Consider the following 17,644-nt stretch of genomic DNA (forward strand, 5'->3'; position numbering starts at 1 on the left):
TAAATTATTGGAAAAAAAGGGGGGGGATTGGAAAGGGGGTGGGGATGGAGGAGAGAGTTCATGATCTGAAGTTGTTGAACTCAATATTCAGTCCGGAAGGCTGTAAAGTGCCTAGTCGGAAGATGAGGTGCTGCTCCTCCAGTTTGCGTTGGGCTTCACTGGAACATTGCAGCAGGCCGAGGGCGGACATGTGGGCATGAGAGCAGGGTGGAGTGTTGAAATGGCAAGCGACAGGGAGGTCTGGGTCATGCTTGCGGACAGACCGAAGGTGTTCTGCAAAGCTGTCACCCAGTCTGCATTTGGTCTCTCCAATGTAGAGAAAACCGCATTTGGAGCAGCGAATGCAGTAGACTAAATTGAGGGAAAAGCAAATGAAATGCTGCTTCACTTGAAAGGAGTGTTTGGGCCCTTGGACGGTGAGGAGGGGGGAAGTAAAGGGGCAGGTGTTGCACCTTCTGCGGTTACATGGGAAGGTGCCGTGGGAAGGGGTTGAGGTGTAGGGGGTGATGGAGGAGTAGACCAGGGTGTCCCGGAGGGAACGATCCCTGCGGAAAGCCGCCGGGGGGGGTGAAGGGAAGATGTGTTTGGTGGTGGCATCATGCTGGAGTTGGCGGAAATGGTGGAGGATGATCCTTTGAATGCGGAGGCTGATGGGGTGATAAGTGAGGACAAGGGGGACCCTATCATGGTTCTGGGAGGGAGAGGAAGGTGTGAGGGCAGATGCGCGGGAGATGGGCCGGACACGGTTGAGGGCCCTGTCAACCACCGTGGGTGGAAAACCTTGGTTAAGGAAGAAGGAGGACGTGTCAGAGGAACTTTTTTGGAAAGTGGCATCATCAGAATAGATGCGATGGAGGCGAAGGAACTGAGAGAATGGGATGGAGTCCTTACAGGAAGCGGGGTGTGAGGAGCTGTAGTCGAGGTAGCTGTGGGAGTCGGTAGGCTTGTAAAGGATACTGATGGACAGTCTATCACCAGAAATTGAGACAGAGAGGTCAAGGAAGGGAAGTGTCAGAGATGAACCATGTGAAAATGATGGAGGGGTGGAGATTGGAAGCAAAATTAATAAATTTTTCCAGGTCCAGACGAGAGCATGATGCAGCACCAAAGTAATCATCGATGTACCGGAGAAAGAGTTGTGGGAGGGGGCCGGAGTAGGACTGGAACAAGGAATGTTCCACATACCCCATAAAGAGACAGGCATAGCTGGGGCCCATGCAGGTACCCATAGCCACACCTTTTATTTGGAGGAAGTTAGAGGAGTTTAAGGAGAAATTGTTCAGTGTGAGAACAAGTTCAGCCAGACGGAGGAGAGTAGTGGTGGATGGGGATTGTTCGGGCCTCTGTTCGAGGAAGAAGCGGAGAGTCCTCAGACCATCCCGGTAAAGAATGTGCCATATCAGCCGATCTTCTTACTTGAGTTAAACAAAATGGCGTCTACTATTCTTCAGTGATTCCAACCTCCCTGTCTCAACAAAGCCCTCACAGACAATAGGCACTTGGTGGTACAGAACTTGAGCATTGAGTGTTTGCGATAGGCAGAATACTGACTGTACTCAACCAGCCCCTGCCTGCCAAACTCAGAGCGTGATTTTTTTTCTCTTTAGTTCTGATGAAGAGTCATACGGACTCGAAACGTTAACTCTGTCTTCCTCTGCACAGATGCTATCAGACCTGCTGAGTCTTTCCAGCTATTCTTGTTTTGGTTTCAGAACGTGATGTCTAAGATGGTCTTATTGGATGTGACTGTGTGACAGCACTTGCTGAACAATCCTGAGTGTGCTAAGAATTACACTAATAACCAATTTAAGTTTATCAGCCGGGCTCACAACGTGGCTCGCTTACACTTGCTAGAAGCTACATATATTCATATGTCCTCTGCAGGCAAAAGGAATGTGTTCAGGCATTGCGCCTTCTTTGAATTAAACAAACGCTTTGGTGCATTCTCCATGGCAATGCCTCGACCAATCAGAGGTGACTTGCCAACCAATCAGCACCCTTTACTCGTGCAGTATAAATTGTTGTTTCCTTTGAAATTTGGCCTTCTTGCATTTGTCCTGATGAGTGCAGGATGAAAAACTTCAACAGCATGTCTCTTTTTTCCTGCAAAGCTCACAGACAATATGTCGGTTGAACATCTCACACAATCCCTCAACCTGACAATCCGCCAGTGCTGAAATAAACATAGGTCATCCTGGGGGCGCTTGGCGGGTCAAGCAGCATCAGCGAAGGGAGGAAAAGTAGGGTTAACATTCCAACCTTTCGTAAGAACCGAAAGGTCACCATTCCTCCTCTACATAGATGGCGCCTGACTCAGCCGGTGTTTCCAGCATTTTCTGTTCTTGTTTCAGATTTTCGGCATCCGCACTATTTTAACTTTAGTTCTCCCTCAGTACTGCATCAGCATGTGTTAGGCATGCAAGTCCTGGAGTGGAGCTTGAGCCCATTTGGCTTCCTGGCTGAGTCATGGTGACATCACTTTCTTTCCCGGCACTGACTGGACAGTCGCCAGACATCAGCTGCTATTGTTCATCACGCATCCTGAAACTATCAGTCTAACTTGGATGAGAAAGGCCATATTAAGTCGCCGTTTGCTGGGCTGGCTTGTGTCCGCCAACCTGACCTGCTTGTGGGATCCTGCTGTGCGTACAAGTGCCCGCTGAATTCGCCTTCGAAATAACAGTGAGAATACTGAAATAGGAGTTCATGAAGTGCTTTGGGGTGTCCTGAGAATGTGACAGGTGCCATATAAATGCAATTTCTTTCTTATGTATGACTTATCGGCGGCCTGAATCCTAAGCTCTGGAATTTTAAAAAAATTCATCCATGGGATTTGGGCTTCGCTGGCTAGACCAGCATTTATTGCCCATCCCTAGTTGCCCTTGAGAAGGTGGTGGTGAGCTGCCTTCTTGAACCGCTGCAGTCCCTGTGGTGTAGGTACACCCACTGTGCAGTTAGGGAGGGCGTTCCAGGATTTTGACCCAGTGACAGTGAAGGGTACGGCCGATATATTTCCAAGTCAGGATGGTGAGTGGCTTGGAGGGGAACTTCCAGGTGGTGGTGTTCCCATCTATCTGCTGCCCTTGTCCTTTTAGATGGTAGTGATCATGGGTTTGGAAGGTGGGGTCTAAGAAGACTTGGTGTGTTGCTGCAGTTCATCCTGTAGATGGTACACACACTGCTGCTATTGTGGTGGTGGAGGGAGTGAATATTTGTGGATGGGGTGCCAATCATGCGGGGCTGCTTTATCTCAGCCTACCTCTATGACCAAGTTTTTGGTCACTTATCCTAATATCTCTTTACATGGCTCTAGTTTGATAATCGCTCCTGGGAATCACCATGAGGCATTGTTAACCATGTTAAAGGTGCTATATAAATGCAAGTTGTTGTTCCTTTTTACAGTCTGTGTGCTACAAATGTAGGAGACGTCATAGGAACACGCATGAGTCATACGGTTCCAATGACAGAGGTGTGCAGGTGTACAAGATTACGAGGGGCATGGACAGGGTGGATAGGGAGCAGCTGTTCCCCTTAGTTGAAGGGTCAGTCACGAGGGGACACATGTTCAAGGTGAGGGGCAGGAGGTTTAGGGGGGATGTGAGGAAAAACTTTTTTACCTAGAGGATGATGAAGGGTCTGGAATGCACTGCCTGGGAGGGTGGTGGAGGCGGGTTGCCTCACATCCTTTAAAAAGTACCTGGATGAGCACTTGGCACATCATAACATTCAAGGCTGTGGGCCAAGTGCTGGTAAATGGGATTAGGTAGGTAGGTCAGGTGTTTCTCACGTGTCGGTGCAGACTCGATGGGCCGAAGGGCCTCTTCTGCACTGTGAGATTCTGTGATTCTGTGACAGAGAACGGTTCCCTTTTACATGATGTGCACTGCATACGTACAGGGAACTGTCAGCCACATGTGAGTGTATGGTACTAGATGGTGGTGGAATTGTTCCCTTTTTCCCTCTCGAGAGCTGACACTGAGACAGGCAGGAACTGTACGAGGGTTGAGAGGTTCTGCAGCCATTAGCCTAAGCTTTCAGGCAGTAACTTCTTGACTCAGTCACTACCCTCTGGGTGAAAAAATTCTCAACTCTCCCCTAAGGCTTCTATCAGTTACTTTAAATCTATGGCCCCTGATGATTGATCTCCTTGCTCATAGAAATAGAACCTTCCTATCCGCTACCATCTAGATCACTTATAATTTTATACTCTTCAATTAGATCTCTCCCCCAGCCTCCTCTCTGCCAAAGAAAGTGACCCCTGCCTCTCCAATCTTTCCTCATAGTCAGATTCTCCAATTCCTGACCCTCTGCAAATCTCCCATGTACCCTGTCTAATGCCATCATGTCCTCCCTGTGGAGCAGGAACTAGAACTGTACACAGTACCGTAGCTGTGGCCTAACAATAGCCTAACTACATGTTCAAGACTTATCACGAACACACAAACATGCACATACACACTCACATACACACAAGCACATACACAAAGACATACACACACACACAAGCACATATACACACATACAAGCACATACACACACACATATAAGCACATGCACACACTCAAGCATGTACACAGACACAGACACACGCACATGAGATGTACAGGACTATACGGGAGGAAATTGTTCCCCTTTAATCGACATACTGCACACAGGAGCTGACTCTGAAACAAACATGCCTGTTTTAACACTGTGTTCTGTACACCAGCAGGAGCTGACACAAAAGCTGCACAGTCAGTGTTGACAGTTACTGGCAACCTGCAATGACTCATCCCTGACGTCGTTTTTAGACAGTCTGTCTCTGATGATATACAATAGCAAAAATCTGTTGCACAAAAATGGAAGATTTTATGAAAGGCTGTTCACAGTTCACCTTCTACACCCATCCCATCTTATCGCCTCGAGGCTGGATATGGCTTGTGATTACATACAGAGATAAAAGCAAAGAACTGCGGATGCTGGAAATCCAAAACAAAAACAGAAACAAAAATACCTGGTAAAACTCAGCAGGTCTGGCAGCATCTGCGGAGAGGAACACAGTTGACGTTTCGAGTCCGAATGACCCTTCAACAGAACTAAGTAAAAATAGAAAAGGGGTGAAATATAAGCTGGTTTAAGGGGAGGGTTGGGACAAGAAGAGCTGGATAGAGGGCCAGTGATAGGTGGAGATAACCAAAAGATGTCACAGACAAAAGGACAAAGCGGTGTTGAAGGTGGTGATATTATCTAAAGGAATGTGCTAATTAAGGGTAGAAAGCAGGACGAGCAAGGTACAGATAGCCCTAGTGGGGGTGGGGTGGGGTGAAGGAATCTAAAAAGGCTAAAAGGTAGAGATAAAACAATGGATGGAAATACATTTAAAAATAATAGAAATAGGTGGGAAAAGAAAAATCTGGAAAAAACAAAAACGAGGGGGATAAACAGAAAGGGGGTGGGGATGGAGGAGAGAGTTCATGATCTAAAATTGTTGAACTCAATATTCAGTCCGGAAGGCTGTAAAGTGCCTAGTCGGAACACCTATTTCCATTATTTTTAAATGTATTTCCATCCATTGTTTTATCTCTACCTTTTAGCCTTTTTAGATTCCTTCACCCCACCCCACCCCCACTAGGGCTATCTGTACCTTGCTTGTCCTGCTTTCTACCCTTAATTAGCACATTCCTTTGGATAATATCACCACCTTCAACACCTCTTTGTCCTTTTGTCTATGACATCTTTTGGCCATCTCCACCTATCACTGGCCCTTTATCCAGCTCTACCTGTCCCACCCCCCTTAAACCAGCTTATATTTCACCCCTTTTCTATTTTTCCTTAGTTCTGTTGAAGAGTCATGCGGACTCGAAACGTTAACTGTGTTCCTCTCCGCAGATGCTGCCAGACCTGCTGAGTTTTTCCAGGTATTTTTGTTTTAGTTTTCGATTTCCAGCATCCGCAGTTTTTTGCTTTTATCTTTGGGCAGAGGAGAAAACTGTCTGCCCTGGATCCTCGTTGTCCGGTACTGTGAGATGTCAACATCAGAAGAAACACAGTCATGATGACGTCCCTGCAGTTCCAACAGTGCCGGTTAATTCAACTTTGCCATCTGAGGGACAGTTTGTACAGGTCTCTGTGCCTTTGTGGTATCGTAAACGCAGCATGGAGTTGTCCACAGTTTGGCATCTAAAGAATTTGCAAAGTCACTTTAAAGCAATTGCGCTGATGATGCTTCAAGAATTGCCAAATCTAATGAAACTTTCCCGGCATGTCAACAATGTGACATTGCAACTCTAATGATGTATGATTGAGAGTGACTCAGCAACGTGAGGGAACTGAATTAGCAAAATTAAAGATAATATCACTGACACAGAGTCCTGGTTGGGAACAATCAACAAAGATATATTCCGCGTGACATGCGCCTGATGACCAATGTTCCCTCTAAATTTTCTCTGTTGAGTTACAAAATCCTCTGGGCACCTACTTCTACATCCACGGGCAACTTACATTTTAAAAGTCACTGAACTTACACAAATTTCTGAGCAGTCTGTTTATCTTAGTGTGTGGTACATTCCTGACTGCTGTGTGGTAACATATACACGGACCTTAAAGTGAACATTACTCAAGCCCCTCGCTGCACATGCTCCTCTTTGTTAGGTGTCCCTCACTATTCTAAACCTGCTCCACAACTCTCACTATAGCTAATGTACATCCTTATAGCCCTGCTGAAAATATGTAAATGGCATAAATGTGGCCTATTTCTTGACCCAGTTTGCGCTATTTTAGAAAGAGTGCATTTAACTATTTTGAAGTTAATAATCATAGGTCCGTTGGGATTCTACATTCTCTCATCACTGTTTCTCCCTGATTTAGTCTCTCATTACCTCTCTCTTGACCCGCCCTTTGCTTCTCAATTCCTAACGCTGCTCTCCTTGCCACTCTGCTCTCTTGTCATTATTTCCCTACTCCCTCTCATGTCTCTTTCTCTCTCTCTCTCTCTCTCCCACACACAGACACATTCTTTTTCTAATAAAAAAATTCAGAAAATGCTGAAAAAACTCAGCAGGTCTAACAGCATCTGTGGAGAGAAAAACAGTCCTCTTCAGAGCTTCTTCAGAGTCATAAGAACGCAAAACGTTAACTCTGTTTTTCTCTCCGCAGATGCTGTTAGACCTGCTGAGTTTTTCCAGCATTTTCTGTTTTTGTTTCAGATTTCCAGCATCCGCAGTATTTTGCTTTTTTCTCTAATTTCTAATGGCCTGGTCTCTTCCTGCTCCATGAGAGTGCATGTTCCGGGTCAAAGGGAGATGATGGTATAATGGTAATGTCACTGAACTAGTAATCCACAGGTCAAGGCTAATGGCCTGTGCACATGGGTTCAAATCAATTAATAAATCTGGAATATAAAGCCAGTCTCAGTCATGGTGACCATTGCTGTAAAAACCCATCTGGTTCCACTAGCGTCCTTTAGGGAAGGAAATCTGCCAATCTTACCTGGTCTGGCCTATATGTGACTCCAGACCCACAGCAATGTGGTAACTGTCCCCTGAAATGGCCTAGCAATCCACTCAGTTCGAGCGCAGTTAGGGATGGGTGACAAATGCTGACCTTGCCAGCGACGCCCACATGATGGGTGACAAATGCTGACCTTGCCAGCGACGCCCACATCCCATGAAAGGATAAAGGAAAAGAAAAGGAATGTCAGTGGCAGCTTAACACTGAGGGCAATTTCTGCCACTATTTGGAAAGTTGTTCCCAAACATTAGTAGCAACACAACAAGAACTATAGCCTTGAGCTGTAATCTACTGGCTCAGCACTGTAAGTACCAGCCTGATGAACTTTCCCAACAGCAACAGTTTATAAGAATAACAAGTAACATATTATTTTAGTTGAGCTTTGGGAAAAGATTGAGAAAGTAATGAACAATTTAGATTGCTTCGAATGGATAAAGTTGAAATTAATGGCCTGTGTCAATAAAAGTGAAGGTTCAAAGGTAAATTTCCAAAGGTTAATCTAATCAGTAAATTATATTTGCACTGTGATTCATGATAGGATTTCAATCACATTTTCAACCAGAAAACTGAGTCAAGGTGACTGCAATATTAACTATAACACTTGTTCCAGATAGGTACTGGTTTAACCATCAGAAAATGCAGCCATTAAAATGGGTACACAAGTGTGTTCATCCTTGTCTATGTCTGTGTGTGCCTATGTATATGTGTCTATGCCCATACATGTGTGTACATCTATGTCTGTGTCCATCCATATGCAGTTGTATGTCCTTGCATTTGTATTTATATTTGTATAAATATGTGGTAGCGCGCATGTTAAATGTTTAGATATATGTGCTAAATCATCTCTTTTTATAGAACCAGGCTTGACATCTGCTCCCAGCAGTTCCTCTACACCACTTCTTCACCAAGCCAGGAATGAACCATTCTCTATTTACTGATACAGCGACACACAGAGGCCATATGTAAACAGGCTAGAGTGAATTGTTTCCCCCTTACCCACTCTGTACACATAGAGGAACTGACCTACGCACAAGTCTTCTAGTTATAATTAGTTTGGGTTTAAGCCCTGCTCCAGAGGCTACAGCAGTTAACCTGGTACTTCCAGTGCAGCCCTGCTCAAATGCTGCACTGTCAGAGAAACCGAGGCCCACCTGCTCTCAGGTGGATGTAAAATATCACCAAACGCTATTTTGAAGAACATGTGAGTTTTCCCCAATGTCCTGGGCTAATGTTTATCCCTCAACCAACATCACAAAGTCAGATTATTTGATCACTATCACATTGTCGTTTGTGGGAGCTTGCTGTGCACAAATTGGCTGCAGCGTTTCCTACATTACAACAGTGACTACATTTCCAAAGTACTGCATTGGCTGTAAAGCACTCTGGGACATCTTGAGGTTGAGAGAGGCGCTATGGAAATTCAGGTCTTTCTTCCATTTTTTTAATTCATTCACAAGAGGTGGGCATCACTGGCAGGGCCAGCATTTGTTGCCCATCCCAAGTTGTCCTTGAGAAGGTGTTGGTGAGCTGCTTTCTTGAACCTGCTGTGTGAACATGTACAAACTGATAATGAGACACATACGAGACATAGAGTAGATCGGTTCCGCTGGACAGCACAAGTTGCTCATGTGCCTGACGCCAGAGACCCAAAGCAGCCGCTTTACTCAGAACTCGGTAAGGAGACTCCCAGGAGGACAGCAGAAGCGCCCTTGGGATGTCCTCAAAGCCTTCCCTGGAGAGAGCAACACTGGCACTGACTCACGGGAAACCCTGGCTCGTGACCGGCCAAAATGGAGAAGGTTCAATCGGGAGGGCACCCAGCACGTCCAGAGACTTCATCGGGAAACGTGCAGAGGCAAAGTCGAGGCATCGGAAGGGGGCGCACAAACCTCCAGACGACCCATCTACCCGACCCTTCGAGCGTCGCCTGCCCTGCAGGTGGAAAAATCTGCAGATCACACGTTGGATTTATCAGCCATCTCAGAACCCATGGAACCAGAGTGGAAGCCAGTCATCCGCGATCCCGAGGACCTGCCTAAGGAAAATAAGACATAGTAGTCGGCAGGAGGGAAGGAATTTCTTTAAACCAGTGTGTATTGTCAATACACAGAAGCAAACATTGAGATCTGCACAGTACCAATGGGAGTAAATTGTTACTTGTGACCTAGGGTTCTTATCTCTATCTCTATCTACCTACTGCAGTGATAGGTGCGCTGGGTGAGGGGACCATTCGGAGGGTAATGGACATTTCTGTAACAGTTTAGCCTCTGCATGGCCAGCTTCTGTCCTTTCTGAGTGAACCCAAGCCCAGTGTTACCCTGTTCTGTGTGCGCAGTGTAAAGTGTGGGCCTCAAACTCCATTAGCTTCTATTTCAATTGCCAGAAATGGTGCAGTGTGTTATTTTATTACCCATCATTGTTTACACTTGCCCAGGTCAAAGGTTCAGGATTGTGACAAAGTTCAATCCCATTATCTCAGCCGTATCTTGTGATCCTTGTCCCCTGCCTGTTATCATTATGTTAAGTCATTGTGGAGACACAAATTTTGCCTCAATAAACCTATCACTGTTTCAATCTTGTTTATTTTGGTGAGTTAGGCAACACCAGCCCCTAGAATAGATGGGGGTTGTTAGGATCTGGGTCATTCACTGACAGTCAGATTCACAGACGGGAGGCTGAGGGTTTTCCACTGGTCCCAGGATCAGAGAATGGGTCAATGCCAGTGAGGGTGGGGAGAGGTGGGGTGGTGTGTTCCGAGGGGGCAGAGGAGAGGCAGGCATTCTGAGCGATGGGGTAAATCCTGGGAGGGTCCGGGCATATGCCAATACTGGGTTGGAGGGGGGAATTAGGAGGGGTGGCGGGTGGGTGTTGGAGCGGAGGCTTCATGGGAAAGGTCGGGGGTTAAGGGGGAGTGGTGTCTGACAGCAGGGCATTGCCCAAACTGGATTCAGCAGCCCAACCCTGGGTAAAGCTGCCGGGTTTCAGAAAACCAAGCCAGGCCTAGCTAAATTCAAAATTGGAATAACACTAAGGCTCTACAGCCTCATTATAATATTTAAAGTGTCAACCCACATCCACAGAGTGGATTGGCTGCCCATCCACCACCCCATCCTTATTAAGGATGCTCGGGGAAGGCGATGATGTAGCAGTATTGTGACTAGACCAGTAATCCAGAGGCACAGGGTAATGCTCTGGGGACCCAGGTTCGAATCCCAGATCAGCAGATAGTGGAATTTGAATTCAATAAAGATCTGGAATTGAAAGTCTAATGATGGCCATAAAACCATTGTTGATTGTTGTAAAAACCCATCTGGTTCACTAATGTCCTTTAGGGGAAGAAATCTGCTGTCCTTACCTGGTCTGGCCTACATGTGACTCCAGACCCACAGCAATGTGGTTGACTCTTAAATACCCTCTGAAAAAGGGCAATTAGGGATGGGCAATAAATGCTGGCCTAGCCAGTGATGCCCACATCCCATGAATGAATTTTTTAAAAAGTCCAGATGTGAGTGGGTTGGAAGTGGTGACAGGATTGGGACTTCTTTTAACACTTTAACAACACCGACCCCACAACCTCCTGTTTTCTGTGGTTAAGATGCCTCACTCACCGTAGCTCTGAGGCTGACCTTCCACAGGGAGTGAAAGAACTCTGAACACAACCCCAATCCCAGTCTGTGTTCATTTGTCTTCCATCCCATACTCAGATCATTGACCAGCTGCATAAGCCCAAATATTGGCTACTCTCAATTCACCACCAGTACAGCCAGGGGGTGGGTTATCAAAGAGGAAATGAGTGTAATTTTTTCATGGGATATGGGCATCCCTAATTCTGCCCATCCCTAACTGCCCACGAACTGAATGGTTTGCTCGGCCATTTCAGAGAGCAGTGAAGAGTCAACCACATTGCTGTGGGTCTGGACTCACATGTAGGCCAGACCAGGTAAGGATGGCAGGTTTCCTTCCCTAAAAGGAATTAGTGAACCAGATGGTTTTACAACAATTGATGATAGTTTCATGGTCACTGAGACTAGCTTTATATTCCAGATTTATTAACTACTGTGGTGGGATTTGAACCCATATCCCCAGAGGATTAGTCTAGGCCTCCAGCTTACTAATGCAGTGATATTGCCACTACGCCACTGCCTCACTTGAGCTCTATGGCTAATGGATGAAGACTTAATTCATTAAAATAGGAAGTCAGCCAGAATCAACAGGATGATTTATTTCACTTGTACATTTCCCTCGCAGATGTCCTGACTCTATCGCCCCATTCCCCAAGCACAGGCCCAGAAAGCAAGTGCCGGTCAACTATGTCATGGCTAGAGTTACATTTCCAGTTCCCAATCCTTGTCCTCATCCAATCTCCCCACAGGTAGGAACTTGGTGGAGGAAAGAAGCCGAAGATTTAGCTTGTTCGCCCACTCCCAGCAATAATGGAGTTATTGACTAATCGCAGCGATCAGTCTCTATCAACGTGTCTACAACAGACCCAGACTTAGTGCAAGGAGAATTCCAACAGGTTCCAGCGGTGATCAGAAATGGGAGTCCTGACTGGCTTCGACCACCACTCTCTTCCTCTGCCACTGCCCGAGATACTGAGCTGTCCGAGCAGAGCACAGACAAGGATCAGCAGCTCTGCAAGGCCCAGCATTTTTACTGAGTATTGCCTTTATCCTTTGGCGTGTGGCCGGAGTGGACTCACCTTGTTTATTTGGGTGAATTCAACTCCAGATACAGATGATGGTTTGTTTGCTGCTGTTCTGCCAGAATCTGAACATAACACCGAGCCTTGGTCAACAGGGAGGCTGTTCAGACGGTTCTTGTCAATACTTAGTGGCTCCTTCTGTTTAAACAGTAAAGACAGATTATTGATTAGTGTCAGTATGCTCATTGCTGACAGTCATAGATTTCAACTCATATCCCAGTTCCAAGGATTTCAGACACTGACCACATGTAAACATGTTGATGCAATAATCGTTCAGTATAGAGGGGCTTTTTTTTAAGTTCATTATTGGGATGTGGACGTCACTGGCAAGGCATTCGTTGGCCATCCCTAACTGCCCCTTGAGAAGGTGGCGGTGAGCTGCCTTCTTGAACCGCTGCAGTCCCGGTGGTGTAGGTACACCCACAGTGCTGTTAGGGAGGGAGTTCCAGGATTTTGACCCAGCGACAGCGAAGGAACGGACAATATACAATCAACTCCCACCGGTTAACAACCCCCTCCATCGTGAATTCGTTTACCCGCGCAAAAGTGTTTGTACACCCGACCACAGCTCACAACCCTAAATCTTTGCCCTTCCGCAATTTAACATTTAAAACTTCCGAGCTAAACATTTGCTGGTCCCGAAATAAATAAAAGGCTGAATTTAGAGGCCATAAAAATACAATGCTTCTGTGTTGTATATCCCGTGTAGAAAGTGCGCATTGCCTATGTGCCACCTCTAACTACACAATAGCAGCTGGTGATTTACAGGATGCAGAGACTCCTGGCCAGTATTTTCAGCACAACAGGTACAATGCAGCACTTTACTAAAAATCAGTGATTCAGAGCCAAGCAGAAAATGTCCCAGGAAAGCGATGCCACTTAAACAAAAAAGTCACGATCTTAGATAGACTGAGAAACGGTGCAAGTGCCGCCTTAAGACAAAAGCAAAATACTGCGGATGCTGGAAATCTGAAACAAAAACAGAAAATGCTGGAAAAACTCAGCAGGTCTGACAGCATCTGGGGAGGGAGAAACACAAAAGTTAACGCCTCGAGTCTGAGCTCTGAAGAAGGGTCATACGGACTCGAAACGTTAACTTTGCTCTTCTCTCTCCGCCAGGGCTACCTTGTCGGTCAGAGAGTACCCTGTGAATAAATCCACAATCAGGCACATCAGGCAGTCCGAAGAAAAAAGTATGGGCCAGTGCTGGAGTTTTCTGGTAGTCGTACTGTCAACTTAACTCATGTGAGCAGGAGAGATCCACACTTAGAGGACATGCAGAAGTTACTCAACGTGCGGATAGAGTGCCAGCACTGGAGGGTCCCAGTTAATCATTCGAAATAAGGCACTCGAATTGTATCAGCACACAAACAGTGGTAAAGGGGATAGTGCTGGTGTCACCCTGTGATGATGAAGGTGGTACAGAAGGTGCCTCTCCTTCGACTTCCAAAGGATTCTCAGCCAGTTCCGGATGGCTCGATCGCTTTGAAAAGAGGTGTCGGGCTGGATAATGTGAAGTTGGTGGGAGAGGCTGCGTCGGCTGACCAGGCAGCTGCAGGAGAGTTTCCCCAAGGTGCTGCAGGGATAGACCGAGGAGAGGAGCTACCCGGCAGAGCAGGTCTTCAACACAGACGAAACTGGCCTGTCCTGGACGAAGATGCCAGATGGGACCTACATTTCAAAAGAAGAAAGGACAGCTCCTGGGTTTAAAGCAGCAAAGGAGAGGCTGATACTCCTGCTCTGTGCCAATGCGGCTGGTTTTAAATGTAAACTAATAGGTCAGAAAACCCTCGAGCTTTCGAAGGGAAAATTAATTCTAATTTGCCAGCCTTTTGGAAGGCTAACAGCAATGCCTGGGTTACTGCAGTTGTATTTGAAGACCAGTTTGCCAATTGCTTTCTGCCGGAGGTCAGGGCTTACCTGAGGGAAAAGAACTTGTCTCTCAAGGTCCTGCTAACCCTCGATAATGCACCTGGGCATCCACACTCGCTCACAGAGAGCCAACCAGGTGTTGACATTCTCTTTTTATCCCCAAATACGACCTCACTTATCCAGCCAATGGACCCAGGAGGGCATTGCCTCATTCAAGGCTCACCACATCGGACAAAGCTTCAGCCACACCCTTCACCTTCTGGAAGCAGAGCCCTCAACCACAGTCCGTGATTGCTGGAAGGGATTTAACACCCTCACAGCAGGAGGTACAACTAAGGGCCCACGGGATGAAGTTAAAGCTTCAACCATCAATGCCTGCTGGAAAAAAGCTTATCCCGAGGCGGTGAATGATTTCACAGGGCTCCGCAATGGGGAAGCGGAAGTGGCCAGGATTGTTTGACTGGGCAAAACAAGTTGGGGGGGAGGCATTTGAAGACCTGGTCACCGATGAAGTAGAGGAGTTGCTTCAAACTGATCAAGAGGAACTCTCTGAGGAAGAATTGGCTGAACTGATGAAATTAAATGAAAGCATCCTTTAAAAAGTACCTGGATGAGCACTTGGCACGTCATAACATTCAAGGCTATGGGCCAAGTGCTGGTAAACGGGATTAGGTAGGTAGGTCAGGTGTTTCTCACGTGTCAGTGCCGACTCGATGGGCCGAAGGGCCTCTTCTGCACTGTGTGATTCTGTGATTTCTGTGATTCTGTGTGATTGGAACAGGAGCAGGGGCTGAAAGAAGAGCCTAAGAAGGCTCAATTCACAACCAAGAGGATGGCAGAAGGCGAACAGCAATGCCTGGGTTACAGCAGTATTATCTGAAGATTGGTTTGCCAATTGCTTTCTGCCAGAGGTCAGGGCTTATCTCCTAAGATTGGCCGAAGATTTGAAAAAAACAGAAGACAGACCAGGATAGAAGCTCGGAAAGAGTCCTTGCCTTTTATAGAGCGATCGACGCTGCTAATGCTCTTCACTGAGAACTTTACAACATTGAGGAACAAAAGGTGAAGCAGTCAACAATAACAGCGTCCCTTTCATCCACATTAACATCTGCATCAACCACCAATCCCTCTACCTCCACTCTCAGGTACAGAAGAGTACCTGTACTCTACAGCAATGTGCTGTAATTTGTAATTTGTGTTATTCTTTAATTGACAAGTTTTACATTGTTCTTGTACTCTTGTGTTCCCAAATCATTTCTGCAGTAAAATTGTCTTGAATTCACTCAAAACCATAGGGGTGGGATTTTACTGCAGGAAGTCAATGGGCTTTTGGCTGGGTTACCACATCGCCCGTGGTAGAGCCAGAAAATCCCGGCCGTAGCTTTTATTGTCTCTTTTTCTTTAAAAATGCCAAATATCGGAATGGCTGGAACTTATCTAATTCACTCCCATTATAAAGTATGTTTGCCATTCGTGATTTCACCCATCAGGAGATGTCACAGGGATGTAACCCCCGCGAGCGGTGGTATTTTACAGTATTCTGAGGTCAGGATGGGGGGTGGGATCTGGCAGAGGGTGGTGTCCCCATCTATCTGCTGCCCTTGTCCTTCTACATGGTAAAGGCCGTGGGTTTGGAAGGTGCTGTCTAAGGAGTCTTGGTGAGTTCCTGCAGTGCATCTTGTAAACGGTACACACTGCTGCTACTGTGCGTCGGTGGTGGAGGGAGTGAATGTTTTTGGAAGGGGTGCTAATCAAGCGGGCTGCTTTGTCCCGGATGGTGTCGAGCTTCTTGAGTGTTGTTGGAGCTGCACTCATCCAGGCAAGTGGGGAGTGTTCCATATCACACTCCTGACTTGTGTCTTGCAGATAATGGACAGGCTTTGGGGGTCAGGAGGTGAATTACTCACCACAGGATTCCCAGCCTCTGACCTGCTCTTGTAGCCACAGTATTTATATGGCTAGTCCAGTTCAGTTTCTGGTCAATGGTAACCCCCAGGATGTTGATAGTGGGGTATTCAGCGATGGTAATGCCATTGAATGTCTCGTTGGAGACGGTCATTATCTGGTACTTCTGTGGTGCAAATGTTATTTGCCACTTATTAGTCCAAGCCTGGATGTTGTCTAGGCTTTGCTGTATGTGGGAACATGCAGACTGGTATAACAGTGGTTCAGTGTATACAGACTTAAGTAATCTTTGTCACGGGAAGGCTGCTCAGGGGCTAGAGGAGGCACAGATTGAAGTTTGAAGAGCAGAGACCTCAGGAGGCTTTGAAAAATGTGAACTTTGGCATCTGGGGTTTTTCAAACAGACAGGACCGAAGCCCATTGAAGTGATGATTATTGTCTTGCAGGCAATTCTATCAGATGGAGATTTAATGTACAGTTCCTGCACTACTTACACAAGCTGAGGGTCAGAGCCTGCACGTCCTCACTCTTTGCTGCTTTTGGGGTAGAGGTTGGGTTTTCAGACTGCCCTGTGTGTGCTGTTCACATCGCCAGGCAGAGAGCAGCCTTTGAGCATGCCAATGTACTCGCTTTCTGATACTTGGTCACTCAACTCCTCTGCGCACATTCTGCAATGTTGCTGGGCTCGGGGAAGGTGAATCATTGTCCCGCAAATTGGGACTCATCAGAATCATGCAGTTTTTCAACATTCGTGTTCATTACGTCTTTGGAAGTGGAAGGAAACGATGTAACTTTCAAAATAGATTATTGATGCAAATTTGAAATTACCGCAGAACGTGACTAGATGCATCTCAGCCACTGAATCAGGGAAAGTGCAGTTTCACTTCCTCCATGTTGTTTCCTGCACAGTTGTAAATGTAACTCTTCCCCCAGGAATTCAGTGTCACGTCAGCTCTGCAGCTTGGGCTGTGCCTCCCACCCCCTCAACAATCAGGCCTGGGGTAACTCAATCCGAAAAATAAATCAGCTGAGCACCCCCTCAAGAGGAGCCACCGGACAGCTGACACCCCAATCCCCTCACTCCTCTCTCGGTCCTGCTACTGTGGAGGGAGAGCCAGCATTGTCCTCAGAGCACTCATCGCCTCCGGCTCACACACCGTCCCAATTTGTGCAGATTTCACCACTCTACCGCAGAATCACAGAATCGTTAAGGTGCAGAAGGAGGCCATTCGGCCCCTCGTGTCTGCACCAGTTCTCCGAATGAGCATTATGCCATTCTCCAGCCTTTTCCCCATAACCCTGCACATTGTACATATTTAAATAATCATAACAGTAATGCCCTCTTGAAGGCCTCGTTTGAACCTGCCTCCGCCACGCTCCCAGGCAGAGCATTCCAGACCCGAACCACTCGCTGTGTGAAAAAGTTTTTTCTCACATCACATTTGCTCCTTCTGCAAACCACTTTAAATCTCTGCCCTCTCGCCTCAATCCTTTTTACGAGCAGGAACAGTTTCTCTCCATAGACTCTGTCCAGGCCCCATGAATGATTTTGAATACCCTTATCAAATCTCCTCTTAGCCTTCTCCTCTCCAAGGAGAACAGTCCCAACCTCTCCAATCTATCTTCATAACTGAAGTTTCTCATCTCTGGAACCATTTTTGTAAACCTTTTCTG

The 17,644-nt window shown here is 46.6% G+C and overlaps 1 long non-coding RNA gene across 1 annotated transcript; it reads right to left on the reverse strand.

Annotated features, from left to right (window-relative positions):
• Window positions 1-7,627: 7,627 nt before the first annotated feature.
• Window positions 7,628-16,597, reverse strand: LOC144669423 (uncharacterized). Its single transcript, XR_013573671.1, has 3 exons — window positions 16,465-16,597; window positions 12,191-12,331; window positions 7,628-9,523 (listed from the first exon to the last, which is right to left on the reverse strand). It is a non-coding gene; the product is annotated as an uncharacterized LOC144669423 (long non-coding RNA).
• Window positions 16,598-17,644: the final 1,047 nt, after the last annotated feature.

Source organism: Cetorhinus maximus, chromosome 29, assembly GCF_964194155.1.
Source record: "Cetorhinus maximus chromosome 29, sCetMax3.hap1.1, whole genome shotgun sequence".
Classification (NCBI taxonomy): domain Eukaryota; kingdom Metazoa; phylum Chordata; class Chondrichthyes; order Lamniformes; family Cetorhinidae; genus Cetorhinus; species Cetorhinus maximus.